Genomic DNA, 15,000 nt, shown 5'->3' with positions numbered 1-15,000 from the left:
GTAATGGAAGCAAGAGGGGAAAAGCTTACAGCACCTGGTATTCCCAGGTGGTCTCCCATCCAAGTACTAACCAGGCCAAACCCTGCTTAGCTTCCGAGATCAGACGAGATCGGGCGTTCTCAGGGTAGTGTGACCGTAAGCCATTGCAGAGCAATCATCAAGACTACTTATGCAACTTCATCTATGTTGGGTTTCAGATAACAAACTAGTAATGTATAACAAGACCATGGTAATGGAAGCAAGAGGGGAAAAGCTTACAGCACCTGGTATTCCCAGGTGGTCTCCCATCCAAGTACTAACCAGGCCAAACCCTGCTGTAGTGGATTAACCAGAGGATTTCTTCATTGCTTGGACACAAACACAAACTACCCCCACTTTACGGCCTATAAGGAAACTTCGAACCCAGAACACTCTAAAAAAACCTTGGAGTAATCTTTTTTTCAAACAACCTTAAATTTCAAAATGACATTTACTGACTATTTCTTCACTCAGCCTCGCTCAAGAGCCCTAAATGCGAGTTTAGGGTAAAATTCTGTTTACATTCCTCCAAGTCATAAACCTCGGAGTTAATGTAAACATTTGGAACATTTGCAACACCATCACTAGGACGGGACTGCGGACTTAAGAGAGTGTCAAAACTTAATTAATGCCTTGGAAATTGTTAATTCACCAAATGTTGTACCAATTTAGGGGTTTGTGCCTAGTTATTTCTGCAATCACTTAGAAATAAGATTAATGAAATTAAGAGAAATGTTCTAAGCTTGGGATTCCATTTTCAACATTGCAGGCTCAAATTCTGTGGGGTGCAGAAAGAACTCCTTCCCCCACCGTCGTAAATTCAGACAGGCAAGGACCAAGCCTTATCTGAACACTCAGCAGAGGGGAGGAATTTCTCACTCAGAAGATTTTGCTTAAAATACATCTATATTGACTATATAAAAAAATGTGTTTTATAGAATGTTTACTAGATAATGGTATATGTGTCTGGTATATGGTATATGTGTTTGGATGTGTCCTGATTCAATTTTTCTACACATTCAAGTCTGAATCAACAAGGTTTAACTAGCATTTGATAATTTAGCTTTATTTGGTTATCAGTGGTTTAACCAGGTATTATCTTTTAAGTGATTTAATTGGGTTTAAATAATAACATGACTCTTGATCTCTTTCTGACAGAGTACCATCCATCGTTGTATTTCTAAGATTATCTTGAATATTACAAAACTGTTTGTGGGCAATATATATATATATTACATTTATTGTGATTCAATTGTAAGATTGTTGTTTCCTGAATTTATCCTCACAAACTGATATGCTGAAAAATGTATTTTTAATCCACTGCTTAATTGAGTTTTCTTTTGGTTTGGTCTATTAGAAAAAAAATGGAAATCTCACTAGCTGAAGCATGCTGACCATGTGAGCGAGGGGGGGTTTATGGCCCTTTGTGAATCCCCACCAAAGTTTGGAATTGCTCCTAGACCAATCAAAACACAGACATTTGGGCCACAGGGCCAATCATAGCTCGAGGGCCAAACAGGCCACAGAGTCTAATAGTTAAACTGGGCAGACACAGTTTTAGAGTTTCCAGTTGAGTTTTGGGAGTTCAGGTCAGAGCAGTTGGAGGAGAAGCAGTTAGAGAAGGAGTGGGAGAAGGAGTTGGAGAAGATGAGTTGAGGAAAACAGTTAGAGGAGAGAGGTTAGGGAGCCCAGAGATGGAGAAAGGATAGACTGTTAGTTTAGTCATCTTAAGTTAGTTTTCTTAGACCAGTGCATTTAATCTTCAAGTATATTAATATTAGCTATCCTAGTTAAAATATCTAAGGTTATTTTACAATCTACGAAGCCAAGCATTATTCCATCTAAGTTTAGCTAAAGTACAGCTGAAAAGGAGATCCGCCAGATCCAACCCAGAATCCTGCGGTCCGGAGGCCACCAGCAAGCCAGCTGAGAGTGGGGATTTACCCTGTGGGTTCTAATGGGGCTCCGTGCTGACACAGGAAGTCAAACCACCCTGCAGACAGGCTCACGTGATCCTTTTTCGGGGTGAAGCATCAGACGACCAACCCAGGCGGACGTCACCAAGGCCCACTTCAACAACTCAGAGTAAGGCAGAGCTGGGTTTAATCTTTCGGCAGATGGTGTCTGTTGGTCATGGTTTTGATCGGGTCTTTAATTTAGTCTTCTTTAGTATAGATGACTCATTTTGAGTTGCTTGGTTGGAAATAAGAACTGGTTTCGTAGACTTAAAATGCCTTAGACCCTTATTTAGAAATATTCACTTAATAGTTCTATTAATCTTTATTCCTTTCATATCAGCATTATAACGTGTTTGTTGTTTATTTCTCATTTATCATTCTACACTATGATTTGATATCTAATGGCTACATTTATGACTTTTTAATGAATTATTTACTCATATATGTGTGATTTAATAAATACTTTTATTTTACAAAACCTGTAATTTCAGTGTGTTTTTCTGGATAACTTGGTTATGAAAATTTCTGTCACCTGTAGAAACCACACCCTGAGATGTCTTGTGTTATTAATTAATTTGATTAATTAATGTATTAATTAATCTAATTAAATTAATTTAATAACTGGCGCCCAATTAAAAATATTTCAACATCTCAATTAGCACCAGGTATTAAACCACTGAGCCCGCTACATAATTTGGCGCGCCGACGTGGGGCAGGATTATATTCTTATTGGCTCTCCGCCGCGGGACCAGAGTATACACATTTCATAACCAGTTCCAGGAAATAGCGCTGTAAGTTGCAGAATAAAGTGTATTTTGTTTTTATTGCTAAATGCGTTAGCTGCTGGCTAGCTGGCCTAGCTGGAGTTACCTGCATAAACCCAGCATGTTAGAAACACACGCACATGTTCTACACGTGTTTTTGTTTACAATTCAGGACTGGCCAGTCCCCTGTGTGTGTGCGTGTCACGCGCACGGTCCCCTGTGTGTCTGTATAACGTGTTGGGTGTGTGTGGTACGTGAGCGCTCTTGGAAACATTACGCTTATTTGTAAAATAAGCTTGGTTAACACACCGCCGTGTGTGGGTAACCTTAAACCCGGGTGTATATACGTGTATATACGTGTGTACTTACATAAAGTTCGAACTGTTTCCGGTAAAATAGACATATTTTGCCAGTGTTGATCTGATAAGGCCTTCGCGCAGCTATGAGTCGCGGATCTCCGGCTCATTGACTCCGCGCTCCAGTTAAAACTGCTGGTTTTTGCGCGAAATCCGTAAAATCCCGCAGTACTGGACACTTCCACGTGCGTAAAAGAGTAGCTAACTTTTACGTAACACCACCCTGAGTGGCAGGAAGTTTATTGTGTGCGTGATTAAACTAACCACGCCAGGATGTAAATCCTCTTTGCTCATCTTGTGAAGTGTGTTGCTGCTGTGTTAAACTTTCGGACCGCCGAGTCCTTCTCCTCTGCTATTCACAGTCGACTGAGTCAGTCAAATCTGCTGACAAGGTCCCAGACCCAAAGGGCGGTCCTTAACGTGGCATCATCAGTGGGCGTGACCACTCCCACCAGTCGGCCTCTGCCACCATCTGGTGGACAGCCTGACTATTTACACTCAAACTCAAAGGGTGTTTTACTACCCCTCACCACTAGGGGGGGTACACTGCCACATCGCCATCTGGTGTTTGATTTGGGTAACTGCATACAGTGCAGAAAGGTGCATTTAATTTGTTTGACCACCAGAGGGAGCCACTTAGCCACATAGCTGTGTCGCCACCTGGTGTTGTACTTGTGTAATTGCTATCATCCTGTAGAGTGCATTTAGAGTTTCTGTCGCCAGAGGGTGCCAATTTCAAACAAACTTTTTGTTAAGTTAATAAAGGGAATTTGCATTGTGGTTGGGTTAAATGGTTTGTAAATAAGTAAACAAATAACTGCATTAATTTAATCGGTTAATATTAAATAGTTAAATTTAAGTTTCAGGTCTGCTCTCTCAAACATTACTCTTTATGTTACATTGAACCAAGCTAAATAGCTATCTCCATTGAGTAACTAATCACAACATAAAATAATTAACTGGTCATTTTAATCAATTTGATTAAGTAAAGTTAATTAAATTTTTGTTAATTATTTTCAATTTAATTCAACCATCTTCAAATAAATTAAGATTAATTATTGATCGATTAAGATCAATTATTAATAACTGATTGAAATTAATTAATTAATTAACCAAAAAAAAAAAAAAACTTATCCAGTTATCAGTTACTCAACCATATACCCAGCACACCTGTGCTAAATACATAGTTAAATTCTCCCATCCTGTACATAGTTAATAACTATACCCATATTTAGACATATTGTGTATAGTGCCCTACAGTTATTAAACTGTTCACTAGCACCACTGACAACAAATCTAACTATTCTTTTAAAATTAATCTACTAATTGTAACCTTAGGTCGCCCCCTTTTAACAGATGTTTTTCTTATAAAAGGCACAATGCTAATTGACTCGAACATAAAATAAACTTGTTTGTCATCAAAATTGTTTGATTCCACGTGCTTTACGTAAATCAAAATGTGTGTCACTGAAAAAGCTCTTTTAGAGCTTACAGCTGGTTTACCCCCAGGACTTACCGTCCCAGTCCAACAAACGGACAGTGGGGGTCTCCATGCACTAATTGCCAAAAGCCTCAATGAGTGTGTATCTAAAATCCTTGAGGGCAAGCAACAAGTGGATCCGATTTCCCTAATACTGTGGAAACATCTGCTGTTGTCACAGGATCAACTTGCTGCTTCCTCCAAAACCATTCAAAATCTCCAAGCAGAGATTGTGACTTTAAATGATAGAGTTGCAGACCTAGAGAACAAAACTGTACAGTCTGAAATGAACCAAAGAGACCTCAAAACCGAAGTGCAGCTGCTTCAAAAGGAAGCCAACATAGCTACCCAACTTGCAGCTCAGTCACAGGAAAAACTAAAACATGCTATTGCAAGACAGGTTGAGCTACAAACTGAATTAGCACATGCTAACAATGCAGTCAAATTAACTCGAGACCAAACAGAGTTAACATTTGAGCTGATGATGGAGGGAGACTCCCCCATCAATCCAGCTGGTAAATCAGGAACCCCTGGGGTTCCGGATCCTAAGCAACAACCATCCCCAAATACAATCCCTCTAGTCTCCCTTAAAGGTGCTGAAGCGCCAGTAGAACCAAGGTTCACTCAGCGTTCCCAGCCACATGGGACCTCTGTGCAACCTCAAGCACCCTCTGATAGAGATTTGGACAAAATTGCGCGTAACATCCCACGCTTTGAACCAGAACCGGACGGTTCTAATGATGTCCACCAGTATCTTCGCGACATTGACTTCTTCTTACGCCGTTTCCCCAAGGCCACGGTAAATGATAAAATCTACCTCATTAAGGTGTCCTCTAGTCGGGAAGTTGGACGTTTCATTGAGCGCCAACCACCCCAGGTTAAGAGAGATTATCCTGCTCTTTGCAAGGCTTTGGAGAATGAGTTCTCCAACCACCTTGTTCAAACCGGCCTTGCTGCAGCTCTTGCAATTAAGCAGAGCCGCCAGGAAACACCCCTACAGTACTATCACCGCCTCAGGCTAGCTTATTTCGGCTATAGAAATGAGCCTGGAATGGAGGAAGAGGAAGTTTTCAAAACATTGTTCGTGAGAAACCTCCATCCCTCCACCAGTCGCTCTTTTGGAGTCGCAGCCTGCCCTCGTACGCTAACAAGCCGGCAGCTGCGTGATTTGGCTCTCAGAGGATTTGCTAAGTTCCAACAAAACATTAATAAAAAATCAGAGTCAAATGACATCCTGATAATTAATGAGCAGTCCTCCCACGTCAAGCAAAAAGGGGCACACAAGGCTCCAATGCCACCTAAGACCCAGTTAAACCACAAAAACCAGAGAGTGTTCCACTCTTGGCGTCGCTCGTCCCTACATTGGGCCCAGCAAAGTGACCAAAAGCCCTCCTATCGAAGGAAAGGTAGGATAAAACGCAGTTGGAATGGCAAACACTCACAGCACCATGCTCGAGCACAGAGCTCCAGCAAACTTCAATCTCCGCTCAGGAGAAAGAGCCCAAAGCACCACAAACGTTGGTGTCCACCTAAAGGGCACAAGCATGAGACATATCCAACTAACCTGAGCACTAAAGACGGCAGTCTGCTCAGACAATTTCGTGACGAAATACGCAAGCAGGACAATGCTGAATCTGAATTCTTGCCAATTGTCCAAGCTCCAGATCAACCTGCTTGGGGGGGTGCGAAATCCATCCACCCCAATGCAGCCTTGGTTGTACAGCCAGACGCTGAAAACAACCACACTGAGGAAGCTTCTTCCCTCAGCCTGGAGGATCCACCACCTAAACAATTCTTGGGTTTCTTAACCGAGAAAGGTTCAACACCAAAATTCTACCTAGCCACCTGGCTGGAAGATGTGTTCGGGTATGAAGCTCTTTTGGACACGGGGTCAGACATTTCTTTAATGTCAAATTCACTTTTTGACCAGGTGAGGGCGACAGCCCGCCGAAACAACAAAGAGATACCTCTGAAAAAGTGTGCTCTTCACCTTCAACCATATTCGCACACTGGTATCACTCTGCATTCTGTAGCCCTGGTGCACGTTGCCATCGGTCCAATGAGCCTCACCCATCCAATTCATATTTCTCCATTGGAGAACGTCCAATTGCTCTTTGGCAAAGACCTCCTTGACCGGTTCAAACCATTGATTGACTTTCAGCATCGTAGAATCTGGGCACAGGTTTGCGAACCCCTGCCCTGTCCTAAGGCACAGGATAGAGTTCAATGCTATCATGTTGCTAGCAACATTGAGCCACACAAGCTCATTGAACCTTCAAATTCCACGGGAATCAATGAGAAGCTCACAGTCAGGATTCTGAAACCACCATCTTCAGAGCATGACTCTAAAACAAAACACCTGTTCATGGGCATTGACTCCCTCTACGGCTGTAGATGAGTACAACCCAAAAGCTGGAAAGTCATTCACTCTTAACACAACGGTCAACGGTGAAATCTTTGTTCCATGGGCTGACAAGTCAGCTGTTCACAGACCACCTGCAGGTTCCTTGCCACGGACTAACTGTGATCCTCTGTTCGTGCACCAAAAGGATTGTTCTCTTCTTGTTCCTGCACCAGTGGTTCCAGACAAACACAGTCCCTTGGATTCTTATGAATGTAAAAACATTCCCACCATCTACACAGATGGATGGGCTTTTCGGAATGCTCAGATCAAATGGAAAGTTAACATGACAATTGGTGCATGTGGCAACACTTCTTTCAGAACACTGGCATTTCAACTTGATCCACTTGCCACTTACTGTGCGTCTTTCAGGATGCTCAAGGGCCTGTTTGTTTATGCCCCAGATACACACGCTTCATCTTCATTCGTGGTGCCTCAGCGCCATGGGGGGGGAGAGCCTGGCCCAGGCCCTCGATCACCCATGGGTGGACCACAAAATGATGGGGGAAACACACCAAGCATTCCCACAATTGACATATCTGCCACTTGTTGGAAAAAGGCTAGTTTGTTTTCAGCCCCAATCTTCAGAAGATCTGTGTGGTATATGGCCAATTCCACAAATGGATTGGGTCGAAAGACTCATGAAATTTGTTCGAAGGAACAAACATCTCATCACTGTGGCAGGTGCATTTGCCAGATGGGGGGGATGTCCCCCAGACCCTATTGAAATGGCCCAGGCCACAACTTTTTCGCTGAACCACACTTTCTCAGGTGTTGGTATATCTCACCGTTCTAGCGGTGAACTGCGGAAACACCCAAAACTGGGAAAAAGCACGCTTGGCTACCAACCATTGTGCTACACTGCTGACAAGCTACTGGTGAGGTCCCAGCACAGCACTGGCAAAACAATTCGCGAGCTCAGGTCTCATTGGTTTGGTCCTCATGCAGAGGCAGACAAACTGCCTCGCATCTGGAACCAAATCCCGCATCGTCAGTGTTTTATTAAACCGATTCTCAAACAAGTTCAATGTAACCCAATTAAACTATGCAAAAGCCCCATGGGACAAGTCGGGACCAATAATGCCCTAGGTTAAATCATAATACTGGGCCAAATACTTAGACACACTGAGTGTTCATTGTCCACCATATTCTGACCTGACGCAATTGTTAAATTGAGAAAGTACCACACATTCACTGTCTGGAACTCACCTATCCAAGTAGCATAACTCACAACAAATTGGATATTTTGTTAAACCTAGTGTTTGAATCACCATTTCAAACCATTAGCATAGCAGTATAATAAATACGTGGAGAGGGGGGGTGCCAATTTTTTTTTGCTTTTCTTTCTCCTCTCTTCAGGTGCCCAAAACATATTTTGTTTCCCTTCTGACTATGTTTGCTCCGCTATATTGTTCTCAATTGTTGACTAAGTAGTGGCTAATTATTGAAGCATACCTTATGGGTAGGTTGTCTTGATAAAGTTATAAAGGAACAAATAGCTAGCAAACTATTTGTGACCCCTTTCATATGCTTGTTGCCACACTATCACATTAAATTAACTATTTTATTCAGAACCAAAAGCCAATAGCTACAACAAAAAAAAACTGATCATCAGAGAAATCTATTAGACCAAAAACTCTGTCAGCTACCTTGTAGTAGATTGTCTTAAGAAAGCATGACCAACAAGACACCAATTGCATGAAAGATGTACCTAACATGCTCTGTCTACAGAAATCCACGTTGACATCGACCGATGACCCAACGTCCAGTGGCCCATCGATCGATTGGGGGGGAATGTAGTGGATTAACCAGAGGATTTCTTCATTGCTTGGACACAAACACACACTACCCCCACTTTACGGCCTATAAGGAAACTTCGAACCCAGAACACTCTAAAAAAACCTTGGAGTAATCTTTTTTTCAAACAACCTTAAATTTCAAAATGACATTTACTGACTATTTCTTCACTCAGCCTCGCTCAAGAGCCCTAAATGCGAGTTTAGGGTAAAATTCTGTTTACATTCCTCCAAGTCATAAACCTCGGAGTTAATGTAAACATTTGGAACATTTGCAACACCATCACTAGGACGGGACTGCGGACTTAAGAGAGTGTCAAAACTTAATTAATGCCTTGGAAATTGTTAATTCACCAAATGTTGTACCAATTTAGGGGTTTGTGCCTAGTTATTTCTGCAATCACTTAGAAATAAGATTAATGAAATTAAGAGAAATGTTCTAAGCTTGGGATTCCATTTTCAACATTGCAGGCTCAAATTCTGTGGGGTGCAGAAAGAACTCCTTCCCCCACCGTCGTAAATTCAGACAGGCAAGGACCAAGCCTTATCTGAACACTCAGCAGAGGGGAGGAATTTCTCACTCAGAAGATTTTGCTTAAAATACATCTATATTGACTATATAAAAAAATGTGTTTTATAGAATGTTTACTAGATAATGGTATATGTGTCTGGTATATGGTATATGTGTTTGGATGTGTCCTGATTCAATTTTTCTACACATTCAAGTCTGAATCAACAAGGTTTAACTAGCATTTGATAATTTAGCTTTATTTGGTTATCAGTGGTTTAACCAGGTATTATCTTTTAAGTGATTTAATTGGGTTTAAATAATAACATGACTCTTGATCTCTTTCTGACAGAGTATCATCCATCGTTGTATTTCTAAGATTATCTAGTATTACAAAACTGTTTGTGGGCAAAATATATATAGTACATTTATTGTGATTCAATTGTAAGATTGTTGTTTCCTGAATTTATCCTCACAAACTGATATGCTGAAAAATGTATTTTTAATCCACTGCTTAATTGAGTTTTCTTTTGGTTTGGTCTATTAGAAAAAAAATGGAAATCTCACTAGCTGAAGCATGCTGACCATGTGAGCGAGGGGGGGTTTATGGCCCTTTGTGAATCCCCACCAAAGTTTGAAATTGCTCCTAGACCAATCAAAACACAGACATTTGGGCCACAGGGCCAATCATAGCTCGAGGGCCAAACAGGCCACAGAGTCTAATAGTTAAACTGGGCAGACACAGTTTAGAGTTTCCAGTTGAGTTTTGGGAGTTCAGGTCAGAGCAGTTGGAGGAGAAGCAGTTAGAGAAGGAGTGGGAGAAGGAGTTGGAGAAGATGAGTTGAGGAAAACAGTTAGAAGAGAGAGGTTAGGGAGCCCAGAGATGGAGAAAGGATAGACTGTTAGTTTAGTCATCTTAAGTTAGTTTTCTTAGACTAGTGCATTTAATCTTCAAGTATATTAATATTAGCTATCCTAGTTAAAATATCTAAGGTTATTTTACAATCTACGAAGCCAAGCATTATTCCATCTAAGTTTAGCTAAAGTACAGCTGAAAAGGAGATCCGCCAGATCCAACCCAGAAACCTGCGGTCCGGAGGCCACCAGCAAGCCAGCTGAGAGTGGGGATTTACCCTGTGGGTTCTAATGGGGCTCCGTGCTGACACAGGAAGTCAAACCACCCTGCAGACAGGCTCACGTGATCCTTTTTCGGGGTGAAGCATCAGACGACCAACCCAGGCGGACGTCACCAAGGCCCACTTCAACAACTCAGAGTAAGGCAGAGCTGGGTTTAATCTTTCGGCAGATGGTGTCTGTTGGTCATGGTTTGGATCGGGTCTTTAATTTAGTCTTCTTTAGTATAGATGATTCATTTTGAGTGGCTTGGTTGGAAATAAGAACTGGTTTCGTAGACTTAAAATGCCTTAGACCCTTATTTAGAAATATTCACTTAATAGTTCTATTAATCTTTATTCCTTTCATATCAGCATTATAACGTGTTTGTTGTTTATTTCTCATTTATCATTCTACACTATGATTTGATATCTAATGGCTACATTTATGACTTTTTAATGAATTATTTACTCATATATGTGTGATTTAATAAATACTTTTATTTTACAAAACCTGTCATTTCAGTGTGTTTTTCTGGATAACTTGGTTATGAAAATTTCTGTCACCTGTAGAAACCACACCCTGAGATGTCTTGTGTTATTAATTAATTTGATTAATTTATTTATTAATTAATCTAATTAAATTAATTTAATAACTGGCGCCCAATTAAAAATATTTCAACATCTCAATTAGCACCAGGTATTAAACCACTGAGCCCGATACACTGCTTAGCTTCCGAGATCAGACGAGATCGGGCGTTCTCAGGGTAGTGTGACCGTAAGCCATTGCAGAGCTCTCATCAAGACTACTTATGCAACTTCATCTATGTTGGGTTTCAGATAACAAACTAGTAATGTATAACAAGACCATGGTAATGGAAGCAAGAGGGGAAAAGCTTACAGCACCTGGTATTCCCAGGTGGTCTCCCATCCAAGTACTAACCAGGCCAAACCCTGCTTAGCTTCCGAGATCAGACGAGATCGGGCGTTCTCAGGGTAGTGTGACCGTAAGCCATTGCAGAGCTCTCATCAAGACTACTTATGCAACTTCATCTATGTTGGGTTTCAGATAACAAACTAGTAATGTATAACAAGACCATGGTAATGGAAGCAAGAGGGGAAAAGCTTACAGCACCTGGTATTCCCAGGTGGTCTCCCATCCAAGTACTAACCAGGCCAAACCCTGCTTAGCTTCCGAGATCAGACGAGATCGGGCGTTCTCAGGGTAGTGTGACCGTAAGCCATTGCAGAGCTCTCATCAAGACTACTTATGCAACTTCATCTATGTTGGGTTTCAGATAACAAACTAGTAATGTATAACAAGACCATGGTAATGGAAGCAAGAGGGGAAAAGCTTACAGCACCTGGTATTCCCAGGTGGTCTCCCATCCAAGTACTAACCAGGCCAAACCCTGCTTAGCTTCCGAGATCAGACGAGATCGGGCGTTCTCAGGGTAGTGTGACCGTAAGCCATTGCAGAGCTCTCATCAAGACTACTTATGCAACTTCATCTATGTTGGGTTTCAGATAACAAACTAGTAATGTATAACAAGACCATGGTAATGGAAGCAAGAGGGGAAAAGCTTACAGCACCTGGTATTCCCAGGTGGTCTCCCATCCAAGTACTAACCAGGCCAAACCCTGCTTAGCTTCCGAGATCAGACGAGATCGGGCGTTCTCAGGGTAGTGTGACCGTAAGCCATTGCAGAGCTCTCATCAAGACTACTTATGCAACTTCATCTATGTTGGGTTTCAGATAACAAACTAGTAATGTATAACAAGACCATGGTAATGGAAGCAAGAGGGGAAAAGCTTACAGCACCTGGTATTCCCAGGTGGTCTCCCATCCAAGTACTAACCAGGCCAAACCCTGCTTAGCTTCCGAGATCAGACGAGATCGGGCGTTCTCAGGGTAGTGTGACCGTAAGCCATTGCAGAGCTCTCATCAAGACTACTTATGCAACTTCATCTATGTTGGGTTTCAGATAACAAACTAGTAATGTATAACAAGACCATGGTAATGGAAGCAAGAGGGGAAAAGCTTACAGCACCTGGTATTCCCAGGTGGTCTCCCATCCAAGTACTAACCAGGCCAAACCCTGCTTAGCTTCCGAGATCAGACGAGATCGGGCGTTCTCAGGGTAGTGTGACCGTAAGCCATTGCAGAGCTCTCATCAAGACTACTTATGCAACTTCATCTATGTTGGGTTTCAGATAACAAACTAGTAATGTATAACAAGACCATGGTAATGGAAGCAAGAGGGGAAAAGCTTACAGCACCTGGTATTCCCAGGTGGTCTCCCATCCAAGTACTAACCAGGCCAAACCCTGCTTAGCTTCCGAGATCAGACGAGATCGGGCGTTCTCAGGGTAGTGTGACCGTAAGCCATTGCAGAGCTCTCATCAAGACTACTTATGCAACTTCATCTATGTTGGGTTTCAGATAACAAACTAGTAATGTATAACAAGACCATGGTAATGGAAGCAAGAGGGGAAAAGCTTACAGCACCTGGTATTCCCAGGTGGTCTCCCATCCAAGTACTAACCAGGCCAAACCCTGCTTAGCTTCCGAGATCAGACGAGATCGGGCGTTCTCAGGGTAGTGTGACCGTAAGCCATTGCAGAGCTCTCATCAAGACTACTTATGCAACTTCATCTATGTTGGGTTTCAGATAACAAACTAGTAATGTATAACAAGACCATGGTAATGGAAGCAAGAGGGGAAAAGCTTACAGCACCTGGTATTCCCAGGTGGTCTCCCATCCAAGTACTAACCAGGCCAAACCCTGCTTAGCTTCCGAGATCAGACGAGATCGGGCGTTCTCAGGGTAGTGTGACCGTAAGCCATTGCAGAGCTCTCATCAAGACTACTTATGCAACTTCATCTATGTTGGGTTTCAGATAACAAACTAGTAATGTATAACAAGACCATGGTAATGGAAGCAAGAGGGGAAAAGCTTACAGCACCTGGTATTCCCAGGTGGTCTCCCATCCAAGTACTAACCAGGCCAAACCCTGCTTAGCTTCCGAGATCAGACGAGATCGGGCGTTCTCAGGGTAGTGTGACCGTAAGCCATTGCAGAGCTCTCATCAAGACTACTTATGCAACTTCATCTATGTTGGGTTTCAGATAACAAACTAGTAATGTATAACAAGACCATGGTAATGGAAGCAAGAGGGGAAAAGCTTACAGCACCTGGTATTCCCAGGTGGTCTCCCATCCAAGTACTAACCAGGCCAAACCCTGCTTAGCTTCCGAGATCAGACGAGATCGGGCGTTCTCAGGGTAGTGTGACCGTAAGCCATTGCAGAGCTCTCATCAAGACTACTTATGCAACTTCATCTATGTTGGGTTTCAGATAACAAACTAGTAATGTATAACAAGACCATGGTAATGGAAGCAAGAGGGGAAAAGCTTACAGCACCTGGTATTCCCAGGTGGTCTCCCATCCAAGTACTAACCAGGCCAAACCCTGCTTAGCTTCCGAGATCAGACGAGATCGGGCGTTCTCAGGGTAGTGTGACCGTAAGCCATTGCAGAGCTCTCATCAAGACTACTTATGCAACTTCATCTATGTTGGGTTTCAGATAACAAACTAGTAATGTATAACAAGACCATGGTAATGGAAGCAAGAGGGGAAAAGCTTACAGCACCTGGTATTCCCAGGTGGTCTCCCATCCAAGTACTAACCAGGCCAAACCCTGCTTAGCTTCCAAGATCAGACGAGATCGGGCGTTCTCAGGGTAGTGTGACCGTAAGCCATTGCAGAGCTCTCATCAAGACTACTTATGCAACTTCATCTATGTTGGGTTTCAGATAACAAACTAGTAATGTATAACAAGACCATGGTAATGGAAGCAAGAGGGGAAAAGCTTACAGCACCTGGTATTCCCAGGTGGTCTCCCATCCAAGTACTAACCAGGCCAAACCCTGCTTAGCTTCCGAGATCAGACGAGATCGGGCGTTCTCAGGGTAGTGTGACCGTAAGCCATTGCAGAGCTCTCATCAAGACTACTTATGCAACTTCATCTATGTTGGGTTTCAGATAACAAACTAGTAATGTATAACAAGACCATGGTAATGGAAGCAAGAGGGGAAAAGCTTACAGCACTTCATCTATGTTGGGTTTCAGATAAGAAACTAGTAATGTATAACAAGACCATGGTAATGGAAGCAAGAGGGGAAAAGCTTACAGCACCTGGTATTCCCAGGTGGTCTCCCATCCAAGTACTAACCAGGCCAAACCCTGCTTAGCTTCCGAGATCAGACGAGATCGGGCGTTCTCAGGGTAGTGTGACCGTAAGCCATTGCAGAGCTCTCATCAAGACTACTTATGCAACTTCATCTATGTTGGGTTTCAGATAACAAACTAGTAATGTATAACAAGACCATGGTAATGGAAGCAAGAGGGGAAAAGCTTACAGCACCTGGTATTCCCAGGTGGTCTCCCATCCAAGTACTAACCAGGCCAAACCCTGCTTAGCTTCCGAGATCAGACGAGATCGGGCGTTCTCAGGGTAGTGTGACCGTAAGCCATTGCAGAGCTCTCATCAAGACTACTTATGCAACTTCATCTATGTTGGGTTTCAGATAACAAACTAGTAAT

At 42.6% G+C, this 15,000-nt stretch overlaps 17 non-coding genes across 17 annotated transcripts; all 17 read right to left on the bottom strand.

The window, feature by feature from the left end:
• Nucleotides 1-22: 22 nt before the first annotated feature.
• Nucleotides 23-141, bottom strand: LOC125797958 (5S ribosomal RNA). The gene has a single exon (XR_007436777.1). It is a non-coding gene; the product is annotated as a 5S ribosomal RNA (ribosomal RNA).
• Nucleotides 142-11,287: 11,146 nt separating this feature from the next.
• Nucleotides 11,288-11,406, bottom strand: LOC125797957 (5S ribosomal RNA). The gene has a single exon (XR_007436776.1). It is a non-coding gene; the product is annotated as a 5S ribosomal RNA (ribosomal RNA).
• Nucleotides 11,407-11,516: 110 nt separating this feature from the next.
• LOC125797956 (5S ribosomal RNA) lies at nucleotides 11,517-11,635 on the bottom strand. The gene has a single exon (XR_007436775.1). It is a non-coding gene; the product is annotated as a 5S ribosomal RNA (ribosomal RNA).
• A 110-nt stretch (nucleotides 11,636-11,745) lies between these two features.
• LOC125797954 (5S ribosomal RNA) lies at nucleotides 11,746-11,864 on the bottom strand. Its single transcript, XR_007436773.1, has one exon. It is a non-coding gene; the product is annotated as a 5S ribosomal RNA (ribosomal RNA).
• Nucleotides 11,865-11,974: 110 nt separating this feature from the next.
• On the bottom strand, nucleotides 11,975-12,093 carry LOC125797953 (5S ribosomal RNA). Its single transcript, XR_007436772.1, has one exon. It is a non-coding gene; the product is annotated as a 5S ribosomal RNA (ribosomal RNA).
• A 110-nt stretch (nucleotides 12,094-12,203) lies between these two features.
• Nucleotides 12,204-12,322, bottom strand: LOC125797952 (5S ribosomal RNA). The gene has a single exon (XR_007436771.1). It is a non-coding gene; the product is annotated as a 5S ribosomal RNA (ribosomal RNA).
• Nucleotides 12,323-12,432: 110 nt separating this feature from the next.
• LOC125797951 (5S ribosomal RNA) lies at nucleotides 12,433-12,551 on the bottom strand. Its single transcript, XR_007436770.1, has one exon. It is a non-coding gene; the product is annotated as a 5S ribosomal RNA (ribosomal RNA).
• Nucleotides 12,552-12,661: 110 nt separating this feature from the next.
• On the bottom strand, nucleotides 12,662-12,780 carry LOC125797950 (5S ribosomal RNA). Its single transcript, XR_007436769.1, has one exon. It is a non-coding gene; the product is annotated as a 5S ribosomal RNA (ribosomal RNA).
• A 110-nt stretch (nucleotides 12,781-12,890) lies between these two features.
• On the bottom strand, nucleotides 12,891-13,009 carry LOC125797948 (5S ribosomal RNA). The gene has a single exon (XR_007436767.1). It is a non-coding gene; the product is annotated as a 5S ribosomal RNA (ribosomal RNA).
• A 110-nt stretch (nucleotides 13,010-13,119) lies between these two features.
• On the bottom strand, nucleotides 13,120-13,238 carry LOC125797947 (5S ribosomal RNA). The gene has a single exon (XR_007436766.1). It is a non-coding gene; the product is annotated as a 5S ribosomal RNA (ribosomal RNA).
• A 110-nt stretch (nucleotides 13,239-13,348) lies between these two features.
• On the bottom strand, nucleotides 13,349-13,467 carry LOC125797946 (5S ribosomal RNA). The gene has a single exon (XR_007436765.1). It is a non-coding gene; the product is annotated as a 5S ribosomal RNA (ribosomal RNA).
• Nucleotides 13,468-13,577: 110 nt separating this feature from the next.
• Nucleotides 13,578-13,696, bottom strand: LOC125797945 (5S ribosomal RNA). The gene has a single exon (XR_007436764.1). It is a non-coding gene; the product is annotated as a 5S ribosomal RNA (ribosomal RNA).
• Nucleotides 13,697-13,806: 110 nt separating this feature from the next.
• LOC125797944 (5S ribosomal RNA) lies at nucleotides 13,807-13,925 on the bottom strand. Its single transcript, XR_007436763.1, has one exon. It is a non-coding gene; the product is annotated as a 5S ribosomal RNA (ribosomal RNA).
• A 110-nt stretch (nucleotides 13,926-14,035) lies between these two features.
• Nucleotides 14,036-14,154, bottom strand: LOC125798165 (5S ribosomal RNA). Its single transcript, XR_007436993.1, has one exon. It is a non-coding gene; the product is annotated as a 5S ribosomal RNA (ribosomal RNA).
• Nucleotides 14,155-14,264: 110 nt separating this feature from the next.
• On the bottom strand, nucleotides 14,265-14,383 carry LOC125797943 (5S ribosomal RNA). Its single transcript, XR_007436762.1, has one exon. It is a non-coding gene; the product is annotated as a 5S ribosomal RNA (ribosomal RNA).
• A 197-nt stretch (nucleotides 14,384-14,580) lies between these two features.
• LOC125797942 (5S ribosomal RNA) lies at nucleotides 14,581-14,699 on the bottom strand. Its single transcript, XR_007436761.1, has one exon. It is a non-coding gene; the product is annotated as a 5S ribosomal RNA (ribosomal RNA).
• A 110-nt stretch (nucleotides 14,700-14,809) lies between these two features.
• LOC125797941 (5S ribosomal RNA) lies at nucleotides 14,810-14,928 on the bottom strand. Its single transcript, XR_007436760.1, has one exon. It is a non-coding gene; the product is annotated as a 5S ribosomal RNA (ribosomal RNA).
• Nucleotides 14,929-15,000: the final 72 nt, after the last annotated feature.

Source organism: Astyanax mexicanus, unplaced genomic scaffold (genome assembly GCF_023375975.1).
Source record: "Astyanax mexicanus isolate ESR-SI-001 unplaced genomic scaffold, AstMex3_surface scaffold_56, whole genome shotgun sequence".
In the NCBI taxonomy this organism is placed as follows: domain Eukaryota; kingdom Metazoa; phylum Chordata; class Actinopteri; order Characiformes; family Acestrorhamphidae; genus Astyanax; species Astyanax mexicanus.
Note: the sequence above shows the minus strand (reverse complement) of the source record. Positions and strands in the feature narration are given on the sequence as shown.